This window comes from Ptychodera flava, chromosome 17 (genome assembly GCF_041260155.1).
Source record: "Ptychodera flava strain L36383 chromosome 17, AS_Pfla_20210202, whole genome shotgun sequence".
Taxonomy (NCBI): Eukaryota; Metazoa; Hemichordata; class Enteropneusta; family Ptychoderidae; genus Ptychodera; species Ptychodera flava.
The window spans coordinates 22289169-22310709 of record NC_091944.1 but is presented as its reverse complement, the minus strand read 5'-3'; the positions used below and the strand labels follow the sequence as shown (position 1 = coordinate 22310709).

Below are 21541 nucleotides of genomic sequence, written 5' to 3'. Positions count from 1 at the left end.
TATCCAGATGCACCTCATTATCATAGCTGCAACGTTTAAATCATACGATGTAGATAATGACAGACATGTTTTAACTTTCATCAATCACCATCGTACCCTGGATACAATGTTTACATTGGTTGTGTTGGTCCCATACGACCTTTGAGCGCAATTCCGACGACTGTATCCCTTTAAGTAATTCACTTTTGATGCGCATTTTTTTGTTACCTCAATGCAACCGTCAACCAATATTGTGCGATGAAATAAGGCATTACACTTCCCATCAAGGCGAATAGTTCTAACGGGATGGCCAGCAAAAACATTTTAAATCACTGTTTTACTGTGATGTAGTCGAAGTCATTGAGCTTTTTATTGAAGAGTTTGTTATGAAACGTCGCGCCATTAACGAGCTATTCCAAAATAGATATTATTCCAAATTGAATAATTTCAAGTTATTATGTGAATTTATATCAGTATTCATGACTGTTAACAGCCAGCGGGGATAAAAACTTCTTTCACGATAATTCATCTGCGGAATATTCTTTTGATCCCAGTTGTAAGAAAGGGGAAGAACCTTGAACAGAGACTGGCGCTTTCTTTCGAATTCCATTGCTTGCATAACTAATCGATCGACAGGACTTTTTTATTACGGCGGAGTCGTAAATTTTGGGATAAAAACTGCTACGCAACCATCGGACTTGATACGCTCCTGAGACTGGTATCAACTACTATATTGCGGAAGAAATTACAAAGTTACGACAAGATTTTATGGCAGGCATTGCAGAATGATGTCTATATTACCATATCATTCAATTTTGTAAGGAATAAACCGTGATTAAACTGGTAGATTACGTTCCCTGCTGAAATCAAAAATCGTTTTACAAGCTCTTTCCATAAACTTCAGTCCTATCCAGCAAATGGCTTTAATAACTGACAATTTCCCAGGCGAGATATTTATACACACAATCTCAGATTTTATTCGAAAGGTCATGCAGATATAGGAGGTTGTTGAGCACTTTGAACATACGTTAGGGGTTTGTAAAATCAAGGATTGTGACCTAGGTGATACTCAACCCTTCACCACTATGGTTTGGCCCGATCCCGTCGTTAGCATGGACCTGTCTACAGGGATATGGGGTGGGGTGGGGAGTGAATAGTTTAAACAAGATGACAACGTCGCGATTGTTCTGTCATGGTAATTTTGGCGGGAGGACGTTAGAGGCCCAACTTGAAGTTCGTACAAGATGTGTCTGTGTCTGTGTCTGTGTCTGTGTGTCTGTGTCTGTGTCCGTGTCTGTGTGATGGATCATTGTTGTCGTGATCGGTAGAAAGACTAATAGCAAACCTTTTACATTAATTGCAACTATGCCAATATAATCATTATTTATAAGAAACTGAACTATTAAAATATATTAGGATATTAAAAATCTGTTCTTTGGGTTTAAAATAATTGAATGTTTTCTGAAGCGCGAAAAAACTAACAAAAATTTGCAAATTATGGTTTAGTTGAATGAATTTAGATTAAGATTTAGATTAAGTCTGACTGCGAAATGCATCTATGTATCGGCTGACTTGCGCAATTGTTCTTGTTTGATCTTTTGTCTGAGTCCGGTACTTTTCAATTTGGTAGTGGCGCGGCCTCTTTTACCTGCAAATTAGGACACAGAGCCGACCCTTGTTGTTGTACCAAGCTGTACATGTGTAGACTTCTGATCGTTAGCAAGCCTTCATTTACATCCGAGGGAAATAATGTGACGAACCCGTTTAATTGTCGGAGTGGAGCTCGAGTTTTTCCTCATCTACACGGCGATGAATGTAATCGATCATTTCACAAAGAATTGGACAAAAAAAAGGCATCGCACCTGTGTACCTAGCCGACAGACTTGATTATCGTAAAGGCAATCAGACCGTATACGAGTCGCGATTTCTAAAGGAGGAATTCGATCGGTCGACGTACGCTGGTCTCTCCGATTGATTCAGCTGCCACAGAGTACCTAAAGACTTTACAAAAACACATTTACTGCGCCGTAAATTGACTAACGATGACAGGAACGACTCCAAGTGTGCTGATATTTGAAATAATTGCCCGCGTCACCCCCACGGAGTCGCTGAAATAAACATGCGTGTACTAACCTCTCTAAACTTTTTGGTGTTTCTAGAACTGCCTTTTTGTTGATATTTTAAGGGTATCTATTCAACAATCTCGCCACTGAATTTTTTCTTCGGGTATCTATTCAACAATCTCGCCCCTGAATTTTTTCTTCTTCTTGGTACAGATGGTAATTTTTAGTATTTTTAGAGCTACCCACCGTAAATATAATTAACACTCCGATATTTTATGACGAATGGCATGTGTAAAAAGCTATAATTTGAAAAGCAAATGCATCAAGATAACCTTGCCACCAATTTCATGTAAGTACCAAGGCACTGAAATCAAGCAGTGAAATCAACGTAGTCCAACGCGGATTTTTACCCACAACGCACCGCAAAACTGACTGCGTGGTGTGGCTACGCTTGAAATGAGCACCATTTGGATAAGATCACGCTATAGAAACTGCTAGCGCGGGTATATGTGCGCAAAATTTGATGAAAAAAAAATATGGAACCGGCTTCTTGCCATTACCTAGTTCATTCTTACAGGTGGTATCAATATTAAATCGACGTTTTCTCTAAATCGAAGTTCTGCATCACCATAATTACACTTCCAACAGGCCCTAGATTGACAATCGCGGTTTGCACAGCCTGCAGGTCAACTATCGATGTAGACTGACTTAATAAGACGATATCGGTATCTTCACTGTTCCTTTCCCGTCGAAGAATAATTCAACACCAACCGAAAAATCAATGGTGATCTGGAATAGTATCGTGTGCTTGATATACTGAGTATAAACTATAACAACAATGTATATCGTTTTCGAAGCGTGCTTGTTGTCACTTTATTAACATATGTGTATTTGATAGATACCAGAAAACTGTCATCGTTGGCGTCCTGTAGGTCAGCGGGGGTTGTATCTTTATTAGATCGATCACTCTTTTGACATTTTTACAACTGTCGAACACTATTAGCAGACGTCTCAAAGAAAGCACTATTGACATTATTATTGTCAAAAGAAGTGACCTTGCTCCTTTGACAGAATGAGATCAGTTCCTGTGTTTGTCTCGGCAGTAATTTTTTATGAATCTTCCAATATTTTTCTTGTGCTTGTGAAAAAGGAGCGGGAATATCAGGTTCTCAACTTGCCAACACCTGTGGCCTACAAGTGTGCGATTTCCTATGTTAGCATTGAGAGTTGAATTGTAGTCGAGACGATAATTCATTTGTCAAAAAGCAACATTGAACGTTTTGAATCATAAGCTGCACTGAGTCTAGTATTTTCATTATTCTTAGCTCGATTGTAATAACATGCAAGAAACCTTCCGTTTAAAAGATCAGACCCGATGTAGGAAAAACTCATAAACACTGCTGCCATCTAATTCATAAGCACAGCATTGCGTCACGTCAAATATGTATTACAAGACAGTCAAATATCAAAGATATTAAGTCTAATATCAAATAAGTCGTATGGTGAACGCTTCAACTGAACTGATTTAACACCAGATATTGTTGTCAGGGAAGTTTCCTTCCGGCGATTAAGTTTTGAGGAGTGAATTCGGTCAAACCAACATTTGGGATTTAGTAACATCCGGCGTGTGATATCTATCTCCTGCTCTGACTACAGGGATTCGAAAATAATCAATAAAGGGATTGAACCTGTGTTATTGAGAGCTGTCCTTGGTGTCGTATATGTTGTTTTCACAATTTAACTACACGTTTTCTCTTCCGCCGTACCACGGTCCATGCAAAACAGGAAAAGGTGGCCTTCCGCACTTCGTATACTTTAATACTTTAATGCCACTTCAGTAGATCAGAAGCTGTTTATTACCTCTCTTCCGCAATACCGCTAATAAGCATTGAAAAGACAGCCGTCTTCCCTTGGAGACACTCAAACCTTCTCTACGTTAACATATGTGACGAATACAATGCTATGAAACGAAGCATACAATGTAGTATGGCGCGTAAAATCATTTGAAGATTATGCACCCCGTAAACAATTTGCCGCAAAGTTGCCGGTCGTGGAAAGGAAAGGATTTCCTGGTTAACGATCGACAAGGGAATGTCAAATAGCGAAGTTGTGATTGGTTGTCCTCAAAAACAGTCAAACTTGGACTATTCAACCACAAACGCATGCGAACATCAATATTTATGGCTAAGTTCAAGCTGAATAACCGCCAACTGGAACATCCATTGCTCTGAAGTCAATGTACCAACGACTGCCACGTCGAATCATACACCCAGATAACTCACCGTTATAAAGTAATTTTTTCTGACTGACCGGTCCGGTGTATTTATTGATGACGATAGGAAAACGATCCGATTTACCCTTTATAGGTATAATAAATACAATTATGATCTGTTAGCCCCTTCTAAAACGCATTTCAAGTTTACCTGTCACTATAATATTCATTCAATTTTTGATTCACAATGTCCTCGAAATGTACGATTACGATGCTAATGAAATTCTACATTAATACGTGTCTTTGACATTCGATAAAGCCCAAGGAGCTCTAGGAGGGTCACCGGGTAACTTTCTACTGCGATCTACACTTTACCATACCAGAAAGTCACTAGAAATGTGTTTTAGAAGCTGTACACTTAAGATTGATACATGCAAAGATTCAAGAGGGCTGTAAGAGAAACTGATATAATTTGCATGTATCTAGTTAAGATGCAAAAAACTGGGGTCTTGGGAATTCATATCGAGAATGTCTTTTGGTGGAGGAAATCCTGCTCGTAAAAACAAACGGCTAATAGCAGCGTGTTTCGAACCCTGTTTACCGTTTACGTAAAAGGTCAACGTGACACACTTTTTAATTACCTTCTGATAACTACATTCATGCTTTTTCATAAAAAGCCCGATGAGGTCTACTTCTTCCGACATAACGCTACTTGTAAATAGAAAAGTGCCCATATTGCGCTTCAGGGCCTGTAAATTGTCACGATAAAGCCTTAATCACATTGGATCAATTTGTTTACCAGTGGTTGCCTGTGGGAACATATAATGAAGTTTCTCTCAAAATTTCGGCGGGTGAAAATTAAATTTTATCAAACTGTCAGGTTTAATTTGTTCACACTGAGCTGTGTGCACAACTTCACGAAAGTGACGACACTAAAAATGATATTTTCTATCCAACAAAATATAGTTCTGTGAGCAGAGTCGCTTATAGTCTGTTAGTGCGTGTACATGTTAAAGCTCAATTAGCTGTAATATTTATTGGCATTTCTCATTATTTGCTGTCCTAATACAGCTCCTAGATCGACTCTTAAAATCATGTCAAGACGCCCGATGTTCGAACTATAAACAAAGCCTTGTGTTTTTTGTAATGTACGATTGACAACTGAATTGAGAAACTTTTTACTTTTGTGACACACATGTATGGCACACGTCACGCTGCCGATGATTAATCGTCATACTTTAAAGTATAAAAGCAATTCTGGTGACTTTTCTATTAGGTTTGCTGGACCAAAGACTTGGAACAATATCCCAGATCACATAAGAAATATTAAAAGCAGTAACAGGTTCAAAAGAGAATGCAAATTTTTATTATTAAACCGGTGTGAATAATCACCAGTATTTGCGAAGATTCTGTCAGATTTTTTCACTTTTCCGAACCTTTGTTAACATAATCATCCAGCTGAATTCTTAAAGTAATTTTCTTATGTGCAGTAGAGTTGGAGTCGCCTGTGTTCTAAGTGTAATTTTTCAAACTTGCAGTAACCTGTAAACTTAGTACATGTATCTATTAGAGTTGAAGCTAAACTAGATTAGTTAATTTTAACTACCTATCGCCTTTCACTTCGATGAGCTTTGTATTTACATTTTTTTTCACTTGTATCGCAATATTGTAAAGTTGAAGTGAATAAATATCCATTTTAGTTTGGACTGGAGCTCATTTGTCAACAATAAATTGCAAATTGTATACAATGTGGCGTATAGGCCAGAATTTTGGGCATTTCAACATCCCTAAGGGGGAAAGGGGGAAAATATATTCGTTTAAAAGAAAAAAATTATGAAATTACTAAAAGATATTACACCTATTTTACCTTTAATGTTGTTCTTTTGAATAAATGATCGCACAAAGCTGCGCGCAAAGAACGCCCAAATACGTTGAGTAGAATTCTGCGCAGCATTGATAATCGACAGATAAGTACCTTTCAAATAATCTAGCCATAAATTACCTCTATAAGGCTCTTGAACTATCAAAGGTCAAAGAAAATGTGTTTTGAGGGCGTCAGTGACCTCATGTGTTAAAGCAATTTCACAACCCAAAATGTGCTCAGCTTTATCACTTCGAACATAAATGATTCACTGCACACGTCTTGTTCATGTGTCTTCAATGTCACTCAATTTGCACCTCCGACTGGATGTTTTGACCTAAGCAGTAAACAAGTCGGTAATTTTGCAGCTGCGTTGATACCTCGCGTATTTGTTTACGCACTAAGTGAGGGGAAATTGTCAGGGAACACGTAATTAAGATTGAATTCTCAAGTGTATCATCGTCGACGAACAAGGGTTTGGATGGAGAATGGTGTGAAAAATCTATCAATTACACTTTGATACAGCAGCTCTTGTCATGGCGTCGAAGTGCCGAGAAATCAGAATGACTTGGGATGTCCTACGCTTTTAAACTTAATACTGGGAACTCTTAAATATATCAAATTATGAACAGAGTTCGTTTTCCTGAGACAAAAGACAGTAAAATTGAATTCGGTTTTACAGATTTAAAATGCTACGTAAAGGAGCCAAACCGGCAGAAACTATTAGTATTTTTTACATACAGACATAAGATTTTTAATACGCAAGTTTATTATTTCGTGGTTTTAACAATAGTCATCCAATTGCCTGTATAACGAGTCCAATTTGTCTCGAAATTTCTTGTATATTTGACAGCTACTAATTGGGCATATATATGTGATAGGTATACCTATAGATTTCTAAGTTTGAAACTCTGGACCAATTAATAATTATCTTATCAATAATCTTAAGATCTAGTACCACAGCGGAAAGGTGTGAACTAAAAACAAAATACCTTTAAGTATTCTGAATTTGCATGCTGTCTGAAAACGTATCTAATATTCTCGATATTTCGTCCTTGTGCCAAGCTTGATTGTCCTTAAGACGCATGAAAGTCTTGTCGAAGACGCTAATTTCTGTAATTGGGTTTTGCTCCTATTACGTACATTAGTATAAACGGAGTTTGTCAGTGCGTTGACGAGCGATGTATATTAGGTTAAATCAGATTGAAATTTCTGTAACACCTGGAGGCTACACTGGCAATGGAGATGCTGCGATATCAATAAAACATTAAAGTTTTTATCAGTTCACCAGCAGAACCATAATTCACCCTCAGATTATATTTCATTGTGAAAGTTTATCCGATTATAATGACGCTGATACCTTAATACTAAGGATTTGAAATATGTAAATGAGTTTTATTTCCTTAGGTGACATGAGTTTCCATTCCCGTGCATCGGGCGCGAAGCTGATTCCTAGAATTGTAATCCTGCTCATGTGGTCATCCTTCCCACAAGGTTAGGTGGTACTTACTCAGCCTCAGTGTGTGTCAGTGTGTTCGATTTAACCTCGATCTGTACCAATAAGTGCCACCTGACCTTGTGGGCAGGATGACACTTTGAACTGCCGGTTTCGCGCCGGATGCACGAGAACGGTAACTCATGTCCCTCAATAAAAATTCATTGTTTTGGTATGCATTCGATCTGCGGAACAGTGGGCGATGTGTTTATTCGTTGTGCAGGTGATAATGCAATGTGATAATCCGCGAAAAATCCATCGTAGAGTCGAGATTAGATTGATGAACCTGCTCGAGGTCGATCGCCTGACTGTTGTCGGGTATTAGTTGTTTACCGTCGGTTTGAATGAACGGTGTGATACGAAATACGCGATTTGCTGGAAAACACCATATTATCGATTATTTGGTCACAGATTATCCGGAAAACTCTAATATCGGACCTAATCATGTTGACGCCAGTCTGCTCTCTGAATGTTTTTACGATGTAAAGCAGTGCGTACATTTGAACAAACCAATTCACTAGTTTGATATGTTTAGGGCATTTGAGAACAGCGACAGTAGGTCTGCTGTGCAAACCAATACACACAACACTTATTTGCCTTTCTTCGATTTTAAGAGATTGTTGGCTGATCGTATGGCCTGTGCTGCTTTACAATCTGCTCAGTGTAAGGCAAAATTAGAAGCAGATTTTTCATAACGAAGTAATAAAACGATGATCTGCGTCCAGCTATCAATTGCAACCCTTTAATGATGGAGCAACAAGAGCATTGAAGTAAAGATTAAGCATTCATGGAAGGAAACTGACAATTGCCGGGAAAGTATATTGATCATGTTCACCTAACGAAATGCCGAGTTACAATCGCTCGATCATGGAAATCTTTATTTTGGCATGCCGCAGTATAAGTGTCTCAAATCGATAACAAAAATTCAGGCAATTGGCGTGACTTTAATTGCCCAGACAATTTTAAATCTTGTTCGGAGGATAATGAAATTGATTTTACAAAGCGAAGAAAACACAGCAGAGGTGGGGGAGGGATGTAAAACACATGACAAAGGTAGTGCAAAAATTTGTCGTAAACTGGTGCCACGGACGTAGCAAGAAATCTCTTTGACTCGAGTTTGTGCTGAAAGGAAATAACATAATCAGATAGATTTGTCGGTAATATGATAAAAACAAGTCGACAAACGCACGAAAAGGCGATTAGAAATGCATAATTTCATCGGCGCGGTTCGCGTTTGTAAGAGTGATTAGCACATGAAATAGTTCAGCAATTACTAGATATCACCATCCCTCCTCTTCATGTCAGGGAGATTTTAATTTGAGTCAAACAAATGAGATAAAGCAGACAATCCTATTTCTGCTGTCAAGTAGAAATGCATATTTGTCGTGATGTCGATACATCATCTTATACATAGACTTGTTTTGTATTATAGACTTAAGAGGAAACATATATCTTCACCGAAGGGAATTTATTTCGTCAGCTCAACTTATTCGCTGAAATCGGACTCTACAGAACATCTTTATAATATTGGCTTCAGAGACTCTGCTACTTATTAATTTTTTCTTCATACAATGCAACGTTTTCGCATTTCCGAATCTATTTTGCGATGCTGTAGGTTTATAGGTTGCATCTAAAAATCTTTGGCCATGTCTACTGTGCTGTAATTTTGTGTGTTTTATGGCCTCAAAATCTGGCGGGGCTTTTTACTGTCGCCTCTCCTCCGAAGATTTTTGGATAAAAATTGATACCCCGTAAATCTTCTGTCCCCATAGCAGTAGGTAAAATATTAACACTCACGAACCACTATTATAAGTTGTATTGACGCGAAAACTACTTGAAGGTACGCAGAGACTAGAACTCGCCGTTAGCGCTTAACTTAGATTTTTCAGGACGATGTTCGATCATTAATGTTTTAGTTACACTATTATTAACCTGACCATGGGCAATCATGTGGTTCAATCTTCACTCAATCAAACCTGCAGGGATGTTATGCAAATCCACAGCCTCATGAGTCAACGGGGTCAGAAATACAAATAGCCAGTAATTGTTTTCATGTTCGTTCATATGACCCACCCAAGGTGACAGCAACAAGCCTAGTATTGTCTCCAGTCTGTTCATTTACGATGTGAATTACAGCACGCGACATTGAGTGTCAAAATGAATCAAAATGAGGCTATCGCAACATGGCATGAGTACATCAGTCATTAAATGACGTAAACAATTTGGTATTAAATCTTTTGAAAATTGTCAGTCACCAATATTGAATTCCATGGTAGAAATCTCGTCATGCAGACATAATATGAACGCGATGTGTGTCAAGAATTGTGCTCGTTCATACTCGAGCCAAATACGAGTAACATTTTAAAGGGTGGAGAGCGTCTGACCTTCATAAAATCTGTATTTATCAGTCTAATAAATTTGTGCGTTTACAGAGATATTTCCTTACTGTGGACGTGCCAGTAAATGTGAATCGTGTCATCGAGAAAGACACGTAGCTTTTTTTGCTTGTATCTGTGTACTCGTGTGTTGGGTGCCGATACCCTTCGGGAGAAAATTTAAAGAGAAAAAGCTACTAACCGCAGCCTCTCTCTCTCTCTCTCTCTCTCTCTCTCTCTCTCTCTCTCTCTCTCTCTCTCTCTCTCTCTCTCTCTCTCTCTCTCTCTCTCTCTCTCTCTCTCTCTCTCTCATACATCCAAAAACTTGGACAAACAATTAGATAGGTTAAGGATAGAATGAACACGAAATTATATCAATCAATTTTCATCCATTGGCATTACCTTTAGTGACCATATGAATAGCTTATGGGATCATATTGCTAGCTAATAAAGGCAGAATGTAATTTTCCCGATAAATGAGTGAGTTTGAAAGCCCGAGGGAAAGAACAATATTCACAATTTATATTAATATCATAATGTTCACGATATCGATATTACATGAAAATTTATTTTCAATCATGTGAGTCGTGCAGACAATTTTGACTGGAACAGTAGACTAAACTTTGGGCAATTTAGGCAATTAGTTCAGTAACTGTTGCAATCGGCGACTCTGTCTACATCGCCTTTAAAAAGACGCCTGTACAATTTCTTTCGAAACATTTAAGCACAAGTTTTAAATTTCTTCGCTGGAAGCACGCAATACTTTTAGTCTTGAGTCACCAACGACGTTCTGAAAGTGTGACCTGTTCGATCAAAATCGAGCTCCACGGTCGAACAGCAAAAGCTCCATCTGGCAAATGTGCACCTTTGACTTGACGTCTTCCCTGATGTTACTGAATATGTTGAGGTAGAATGTGCATCGGGGACAGATATTCGGACTCTCAAACATTTACAACTCTTTTCTGATCTACCACTTGTGGAGCTCTTTTTAAAGCTTTTGTTTAAGAAAACTTTTCACCCTCCTAGTTTTTCAAAAATCGAAAATTTTATTTATTTCCATAGAGTTAACACGGGGATGGCGACCATTTTGAATTTCAAATATCGACAATTTTTGGGTAATTTGTTTTTTAGTACAATAAATTGCACGGTGACTCCCGATTTTTATTCTTGGTTTTGAAAGAGAATGGTTAAAAGATTCCTTGAGGGCAGTTTGAGCAAAAGTTCAAATCTTTCACTTCCGAGGGGCATACAACCTTAACATTGCATTTCTTGATGCGAGCGTGAGCATGACTTTCTTCAAACAAAACAATATTTATTTTATCTGAAACACTTCCTTTAATAGTTATTTATTCACTTATTTCTGTCATTTATTTGTTAATGTGCATTATCGTCTGGTTAGCTGCTTGATCAGTAACTTAGTTATAAGCCAGCTACTAACTAAGATAGTTTTTTAGTGATTTAGTCAGATTGTTGGTCATATGTAGTTAATTGAAATGCCCGAGATTTGCTGTATAATTTTTCTTTGGGCTCAAACTATCGGTCTGAAACATTAAAATAAAACGAAAAAATATAAAAACTACGTCTGGCTGCACATGCCCTGGGAAGAACAACCCTGCTGTTACACATGAGAGTCTGTTATCTATCTGCATTACTTTGGGTACAAACAACGTTCAAACTTAACGTAGAGCGCTGCCAGTCATACATCCCAGTACTGAAAGTCTCGAAAGGGATGCAATATATTTCAGCTCGACGAGACAATAAGGAAATGTTTTGGTGGCGACAAAGATATTCACGACTCTAAAGTTTCCGGGATGGATCTAAATTTGTTAAACTCAGGCTAGGAACAAGGTTTGTTTATTCCATATTCAACCAGCGTTGAGCCAAAATTAGCAGCCCGACATGCATTTGCTATTTCATCGTCACTGCACACAGTACTGCCCAGTTATGGTATCAACAGAACATGTCCCGGCCGACCAATTTGTAGTTTTCACGATTGATTACCTCTTGTTATTTCATCCGAGCCATCTGAATGTAGCGAGACGCCATGATTATTACTGAATAAGCGTTTACACGTGATCAGATAAATTTCCTCTCTTAATTATAAGAACCATTCCCGAGGAGAGAAAACCTACCAAACACGTTTTCTTTACGTAAGTCGTTTTTGAATCGATATTCTTCGTACTATTTGTATATCTTATTTATATAGCTTTAAAGAAGCTTGACATCATTCTAATAAAACAGATACAATCTATTAATATCCTGGGGGACAATTATTAACCACACGGATTAATGATTATTGAGACCAAAGTTATAGCGCTACTTTTCATGCATTGAACCGAATATTTGGCCTTCGCAAAATACTATTCAAGCACGATATTGTAACCCCTCCCCCCCCCCCCCCCCCCCCCCGTCCCAACGAACGCGTCATCTAATACATCAATGACAGCAGGGAAGGTCGGAACGACGCCGTATTCCTGCCGGATGGTTTACTGGAAGATTGAAACGGAAGGTAACTTCATATTGAATGGAAATTACTTTTCCATTAAAATTGACCGTCCGTTCGCTCAATCCGAATTCGAAGTAATTGGTGAAAGGCGATACATTTTCTCTCACTGTCGAACATCAACGTTCAAACATCACGCTTGCTTAGACAAACTTGGTTATTACAACCAACCGAAGTTACTTCAAGGCCGTACATTTTTTCTCTCTGCTTATTACCATATTGTGCTTTCGCCGACGATGTTATTAATTCACTTCTTCTTGGATAACCAACTCGAATCGTCCATAAAAAATTGTTCAACTCACAGTTATGAAGATTTATTTCGTTCCTAACTATTTTGAAACAAATCTTGTATACGTCGCGTTACCTGCTGATGCATTCAAGGTTCCAAGTATGACTGCTGGACGCTGTCTACCCATTAACCACCGATAGTATTTACTCACAGGCTCTCAAACATGCGCATATGAAAAGTACTAATATTCTTTGTGCTGTTAGGGCCACCTGCATACATGCGTCCCTTCACAAAAGAAGTAATATCCTTTACGTAGATTTTTCGCATAAAGATCGTGTAATGCTCTCCAATCAGAGAAGCATTCGCTCTATTCACAAATACACTTCATCGATACCTCCCATTGACCCACTTGCATTTTTATCACAGTTTCAATCCGTCCTGAGTTTCTCAGTGAGCGTGTTTCAAGAGTAATCAACTCTAATTCACGATGGATATTATTAAAGTTATCGTGCCACGGTATGCTGCAGACTTGTCAATCATTTTGAACACTCCATCTCATGAGCGCACCGCGATGAAAAGCCAACTGAAATTTCCGTGGTGACGGAATGGTTGTTGACTATGTTTACAACCAAGGCTTATGTGACTTATTGGGAGCTGGTGACAGTTTACATAAATTTTATGCACCCAGAAAAGTTGACGAAGCTTTCGTTTATTCGCGACAGAAAAAAACAAACTTGTCTTTCTGTTCGAATATTTCTAAGTCAATCATGGGTGTGCCCTCGTGGTGAGTTTAAAGGGACAAAGTCGGCCATTTTTCATAAATTATGTTTGATAGGAGATATTACTTATATTGTTTGACATGTTGAAAGATACTGAATGAATGAGTGTCCATGCATATATTCGACCCCGGTTTTAGACACAATACATGAAATCAACGCGAAAATGAATTAATGGTCATGACCATTAATTCATTTTTGCGATGGTTTCATTTGATTTTGTCTAAAACCGGGGTCAAATATATGCATGGTCACTCATTCATTCAGTATCTTTCAACATGTCAAACAATATAAGTAGTATCAGATTCTCCTATCAAACAAAATTTATGAAAAATGTAACCCTGTGCCACCTACGTCTTTCTTCGAAGTAGCTTGGCCCACAGTGCTCGGCCTGAGTCGTTTTGTTATTTTTTTGTGCACGTGTCTGTTTGCCGCCGAATGTTATCAATTGCTATTCTCACAAAAAAGCGACCTTTGGTACATAGTAAGGTGTAAAATGAACAGTGAAGTTTTGCTGAGGTTTTTCTGTGATCAACCCACAAGTTGATAGTGTGCAATTGCTTAAAAAAGAGCGTCAATACTCAACTTGCTGTTAGTCGGATGTTAATGTGTAATGAGCTAACATACGTTTCGCTGCAAGGTCCCTAGAGCTTATGAGCACGCAAGGAAATTGTTTTCAACAGCTAACGCTGACGCCGAGCGGTGCATATCTAAACAAGATCAGCTTCCAAACTATTTTGACATTTCTTATTAAGGTAGTATGCGCCTCCAAAGTGAAAGACTTAAACTTTTGCTCAAACTTTCCTAAATAAAACTTTCAACCATTCTCTTATCAAATCAACGATAAAAATCAGTGTTCACCGTGAAAAGTTTGGAACTAGCGAAACAAATTCCACAACAATATGCTATTTTTGAAATTCAAAATGGCCGCCATCCCTGTGTGAACTCTATGGCGAAAAATAAAATTTTTGATTTTCGAAAAACTAAGATAATGAAAGTTTTTCTTTCTCCAAGAGCTTTAAAAAGAGCCCCCACAAGTGGTAGATCAGAAAAGAATTGTAGAAATATGAAAGTCCGAATATCTGTCCCCTAGGAGCGTTCTATCTTAAATCGAGAGCCTAAAAGGTACACAAATATGAAATAGTTGCAGCTTGAGTGTAACTAACATAATCCTAGATTGTTGACCTGGTATTCAGTACACCATTTGAAGTTACTACATGAGCAAAATATCTGACCTTACGGTACGTATATCATTAAATGTTTCGTTCCCGTCTGTATAATATATCTGACATTGATTTCCGTATGTATTTGTGTGTGACCGTCCGTTTACTTAGCTGGGATACCGTATGGCATCGCAGGGTTCCGCGAGAACCATCGCTTTCCCAGATGGCACCTTTCTTCCGGATGAGTAAACTTTGTGAAAATGTCACGACACTAGATTAGGAAGTAAAGAAGTTGACATGCACTGCACTATCATGCCAGCGGATGAGAGCAGAAGATCATGAAAATGTACGAGCTGTTTACGGATCGTGAGTGCGCCAAAATGACATTCGATGGCTATTTTAAGGTACTACGCAACTCAAAAGTGAAAACTTAATCTTCTGCTAAAACTACCCTTCAATCATCGTCTTTCAAAATAAAAAATAAAAATCAGGGGTAAACGTCTAAAATTTTGGTAGCAGAGAAAGAAATTACCTAACGATATTAAAAATTCAAAATGAGCACCATCCTTGTGTTAAATTTATGGGGAAAATTCCGCTTTCGATTTTCACAAAAATAAGTCGGTGAACATTTTAGATATTCAAAGAGATTCAAATGAGCCGACACGCGACACAAACGGTAGATCAAAAGAGTATTGTAAAATATTGAGACTCCAAATATTTGTCCCCGCGGCGCATTCTACCTCCAGTAAAGGAAGAAGACGTGTTTTCAGTTCGTTTTCCGTCATCGGTCATGACAAGTATGAATTGAAAGAACGGTAACTTGCAGCTGATCCTTTGGCTACTTTGTCTCTCGTCTGGTAGATCTTGGCGCTGATTGTTTGTTATCCCGAACAAAATCCTTACGAATCGTGTCGACAGCAATGCAGTCAATTAACAAACAGATAAGCTTACCACACGGTCACAGGTGGGCAGGCTGCGCTTAATACTCCTCTCATAGAAGAAATTGTCAAAAAATAATCCCCAGTGTGTTGTGATATTAAATTCGAATTTAATTCAAAACATAAGTCTGATTACATGAACTTTCAAGGAAGCGGGCGCGACAACTTCTTACCCTCACTCATCCGCTCATTCTCCTGTTCAGAGGAAATTACTTCGACAGTCATCAATGGACATGTGGATTAGATAGTGTGCGACGGCTCATGAGGACGGTTGAAATGTCCATATGTTCAGTTAGAGAGAGAGAGAGAGAGAGAGAGAGAGAGAGAGAGAGAGAGAGAGAGAGAGAGAGGAGAGAGAGAGAGAGAGAGAGAGAGAGAGAGAGAGAGTCTGTCTGCACATAGACCCTCGAGGGTCTATGGTCTGCACAAACATGGGTATATGGCAATCTGAATCGGAAAAGCTTCAGGCCAACTGCACCTGAGTGGTTTGCGCTGGATTGGAAAATTTGGTACAATACACAGCACACTTTACGCATATGCGTTTTACGGATTCGAGCACATATTAGATTTACTCAATGCAGTCAGTGTGAACGCACGCTGGGATCGGCTTGATTGCTATATTATTACCTCATCCATCATTAGAATCAGCTTGGGTAATGGATGTTATGTAAGTCCAATCCCCCAAATTGCAAATTGACAGACTTTTAAAGGTGATTCTGTGCTTATTGTAACCTTTTGCAGCAAGGCTGCAACGAAATGACTGAATTAGCCGTGGCCTTAGGGTATGGTTTAACAATGACTCTTGCCTTTCTTTGATTAAACAAGATCACCAACCTGGGTTTTGAGATACATGAGCTCCAGAAGTTACAGACACTCTGAAAGGCGATGACTTTATTTGGTCTATGAATTTGACAAATCGCACCAGTCTCCTCATCCAACCCGATGACGGCTCTATGCATACTATTAACCAGACAGCAATCACGGGGAAATGTAATACAATAATTTAAATTGATGTGTAGATATAACGTCATTTGGAACATTGGAGCTCGGGTAGGAGTCGTTGTACGCGTCTCCTTGCTGAATTGCATTGATTGCTCCAAGTCTTTCACTTCAACTTCGATTCTGAAAGATTTATTTCCTGGTTTGCATCATGTCGATTTGACTATGTACAGGCATCTCGTGATAGCGTCTCTCATTAGTACCATGGCCATGGCCATGCATTGTGAGTGCCATAAATGAATCGGAGATGCTGAAAAACAACGCGAGAAAAACATGTTGTCGCCACCTCAGGGAGAAGCAGAGATCTCCCGTCTTAGGATTAGTCCGAAAGGTCATTCGTCTATGATAAAGGTTAAGGAAGAACATTCGTCCATGGTAAGGGCCTCGGACAGAATTAACACGCATGAAGGGGAGGGTCCTTTTCAAAAGCCGGATGCGTGAAAAACACCAACCCTTCCCGTGATTGCTTGCACAAGAAATGTTGACCCTCCCCTTTAACCTTGGTCAAAAACAAGTGTCCCTCCCCAGTGACAAATTATTTGAATTTAAATAGGGAGCATGATACCTTTTTCCAATAGTTTATTCCCAATAGAAAATGCGAATTTTCCTGTTATTGGCATGTCGATACAGTATTTTCATGTATATGTAGCCAGTCAGCGTATTGTCGACAAAGTTTGAGTGTCAACCAAAGACATGTTGCCAACCAAACTAATAGACATGCAATATTGTACAGGGAGAGAAAAAAACTCATTTACTTTATACTTATAATTATACTAAGATATCCATTAAAAGTGCAATTTCTGTCCTAGAAACACAGAAAACTAAGTAAAATACATAAAGTCACTGAAAGGGAGAGAGAAAATCGCTGTTTGGGCATTGGATATAATCACAGACTGTTTAAAAATAAGTATTATTTTTAATGGCGGTCTTGATGATCATGATAATCATGATGATGACGACGACGACGACGACGATGATGATGATGATGATGATGATGATGATGATGATGATGATGATGTGGAGGAGGAGGAGGAGGATGATGCTACAAAAACTACAATGCCCTATCTATAGATTTCATAATTTCTCCATGCACTTTTCAGCGCAGAGTTTTACAATATCAGTTGATCTTTTCCACATCCCAACTTACACAAACATTGGTGACCAACTCCCTGATTTTAATTCACGCACGAAATGAAAGGGCCCTCCCCTAAACTATTGGATGAATAACGGTAACCTCCCCCAATCGCACCCCCCGCTGTTAATTAAGTCCAGGCCCTGATGTTCGCGTTCTTCGCTGCGAAGTGTCGTCAGCAATAACAATCAAATCCAAAGTGAGTGCGCTGTTGCCATTACGTGAGCAATCGCGATAAATTGCCTCAGTGCATTAACTAACAGGAGAAATCCATTGACATGCTTCGTTAGATACGAGGCAAAATGCTGAAGTCGATTTATCGATAACATCTCAGGCAATTTCAGGACAAATTTGTTTTTTTATTTACGGTTTGAATTGATCCAAGGTAGGCTTAAACAGTTTTATTTGTTTATTAGTTGCATCGTGTCCACTAAAAGTATATCGACAGTCGTAAGTTACGGCAGAATGCGCCACAGGGGCGACATATACGAACTCTCAAACTTTTGCAATACTTAGCGAGTCTTTTTAAATTTAAAGTTTATGGAGCAAATGAAGTTTTCACCAGCTTATTTTTTTAAATCGAAAATTATATTTCCCCCCGTAGAGTTAACATGTGGTTGGCTGCCATTTTTTGAAACTCAAGTGCCAGTACTTATTTGGGTTATTTGTTTCTCTGGTACCAAACTTTACTCTCCGTGACCCCTGAATTCTCTTCTTGATTTCGAAAGGAAATGTATAAAGTTTCTGTACGGTAAGTTTAAGGAATAGTTTAAGTATGTGCCTCGAAAGTGAAAGACTTAAACTTTTGCTCAAACTTTCCTTAAGGAAATTTTCAACCGTTCTCTTTCAAAATCAAGAATAAAAACCGGGGGACACAATGCAAATTTTGGTACTAGAGAAACAAATAAACCAAGATTTACCGATATTTAAGATTCAAAATGGCCGCCACCCCTGTGTTAACTCTATGAAGAAAAATAAAATTTTCGAATTTCGCAAAACTAAGCAAGAGAAAAGTTTTCTTACATCAAGAGCTTTAAAATGAATTCCCACAAGTGGTATATCAGAAAAAAATTGTAAAAGTTTGAGAGTCCGAATACCTGTCCCCGAGGCGCGTTCTATCTTAAGTCTTTCAATTTCGAGGCGCATGCAACCTTATCAAGCCGCAAATGTGCTATTTGTTCACTGCCTATAGGATAACTCTATGTGTTGATCAATCATAGCGGTGGCGGACAATTTTCACGGGGGCGGGCGTGAGTACTATTTGCTTCAGGGTTAGACCATTACTTTGCTCTGAACATGACTTCAGAGATCGAAGATCAGTGCGACAAGAAAGGGCACGTCAATATTATTGTAAACGACAGGAAAGAATTCTCGCAAACTATCAAAGACTGGAATGATTTGCCTCAAAGACATTGTAACAACAGAAACAGCTGACATTTTCAGAGCCCAAGATGCAAATTTCTTGAACCGATTTATCTTTCCAGCTATATTCCATACCTTTTCATTTCAGTTGCGCATGACTGGCAACATCTTCAACTTGATGAAGGTGGTTATGTGAGGAGGGTGTACTTCCCGAAAACAAATGAAATTAGTTGCAACTAATTAGGCTGCTGTTAATATTCAAAAGGTTTCATATTTGGATATCTGCACTAGGGTGTAAAAAAATCTTACACTTAAAGCCGATACCTAGTGCAAAGCTTTGTTTTATTCCTTTGCTTTTCAATTCCATTCTATCTTAAGGGGTTTTTGACGTTACCATGGAGCATGTCAAGCATTGTAGGTAAACGTTATAGGCAGTGGATTTCACCTCATCGTAACTTGTTGATATAAAACTATCTTGAAATTTTCTCAGATATTCTTTCAATTCTACCACGCAAATGAAGCAGTCTTATCCTACGTTACAACAGCCTGTATTTGGGACAGAATTGACAGCTAAATTTAACGGTTTTCGCTCTGTTTTAAAATTCCTCCCCTCTTCAAATGTTGGTCATAACACACAGTGGAAGCAAAAATGCAACATCCAAGTCGTGGACATTAACCCTTTCACCTCAATGGTTTGGCCGAATCCGATTGTTATCAACGGTAATAATGGACCGCTTCACAGGGAATTGAGGTGAACAGGTTAAGTGCCACGCATACCACTCACTGACAATATATTGTTTTTGAGAATTGCACTGCGTGCATGCACAATGTCCACCGTCTTTTCCACTGTTTGTATGGAGACTACCATTTTATAGTGGGCACCAATTTACCAATTATCTCATTCAAACTTTCACAAGTAGTTCCAGTGCGTGGTTAGTTATACTTGTATATAATATTTCAGCAAGTACACTTACACGGACTGATTTTGCAGTGAAAGTAAAATCGTGAAAAGAATGCAAACATTACATCTGACTGGGCTTGAAATTATCAGTCACAAACTCCTTGCACAAAAGAATATTGCCCGCCATAACCACTTGCTTCACAGTACCTTTTCGTTTGGCAAACTATAGCAGTCTTTAAACACACTGCGTGATCGATCAGTGATAATCACATATTGAGGACAGCCGTACATCTGAGCCACAACTAATAACGTAACGGTGAAAATGTCGTGTGATAAATCAAGTAGCCTAAGGTATAGGTACCCGTCTCTCACTTTCATAAATCTATGTTTGAACAATCAACAGTTGATGTCTACGACACAATACTGTGATCGCATAAAGTATTTTTCATTTCTTAATAATATCTGTACCATCTTAGAGTATTACTAGGCACCCGTGTTTCGTTAAACTGTACATTAACACAGATTCGGATCTATGGCATTACAATATAAGTTATACCTATCATCGTCAGTCACAACAGATGGATTGCAAGGTTTTTTGATTTGCTTAAAGAGATAAGAATAAGCCAAAAACATCGTCAATATGTCAATATTAATATTTCGCATGGGCACCGTTGATATGCTCATTCAGTACTATACACATGCGCATGCAGAAGTATTCAGGTCTCAGTAGCCTACCTGCCTGAACCAATAACCTTGGCAAAAAACCCTACCTTACGAACGTTGAATGGTGAACAGTATCTGTCAGTTGGCGTTTCTCGACAAGAAATGGGTCCGTGCTGGGCAGGTTGTGTGATTTCTTTCAGAAAGAATTTTCGCCTAAGTGCACGAGTATTTGACGAGGCACACAGTATGGCCTGAGCCATTATACGTAAGCTGTAGGGTAATAAAAGCTTAGGTGACGCCCTCAACCGATTTGTCTACTGTCATTGAGAAACATCTTATCATTTAAAATGATATGTTCTCAAATGTTCGCCGACAATAATTGAGTGTTTTAAATTTCACCAGAAAGATTAGATCTGTAAGACAGTGTACTTGATCACAGACAAGGTGACTCGTTGTACTAAAATCATGGGGACTTTTACATACCGCAATTTCGAGACAAATGAAGCCAATAACTAGCATTCTACTCAACTGGGCGATATTTTCTCTCATACAGTTCGGACAAGATACCGACGAATCAGCTCAACTTATTTTGGTAAAAGTGGGAAAATCCAGTCAGAAAACTCGATGACGAGGCAAATAGAAACGTGCATGTCTAAGCTTATGGCGTTACAACATATATCACAAACGACCATTTTACATGTAGGCCTAATTGCTATCTTTTAACTCAGTGAAATGACGCCATTGCTATCACAACATATTGAATTTGCGATATAAATTATAACATAAATCAACGGATTTTATGTCTTGTTTTTGCACCAGTTCAATTGTATAACCCATCTTTATACACCCTACGGATGCTATTTGAGTTAAACCACTTTTCGGATAGTCTA

At 38.6% G+C, this 21541-nt stretch overlaps 1 protein-coding gene across 1 annotated transcript in view; it reads right to left on the bottom strand.

Annotated features, from left to right (window-relative positions):
* Positions 1 to 20916, bottom strand: part of LOC139115788 (G-protein coupled receptor 83-like) — a 49574-nt gene extending 28658 nt beyond the window's left edge. The window contains exon 1 of the mRNA XM_070678146.1: positions 20759 to 20916. The gene's annotated coding sequence lies outside the window, so the exon portion shown is untranslated. The remainder of the gene's footprint in view (positions 1 to 20758) is intronic.
* Between the last annotated feature and the right edge of the window lie 625 nt (positions 20917 to 21541).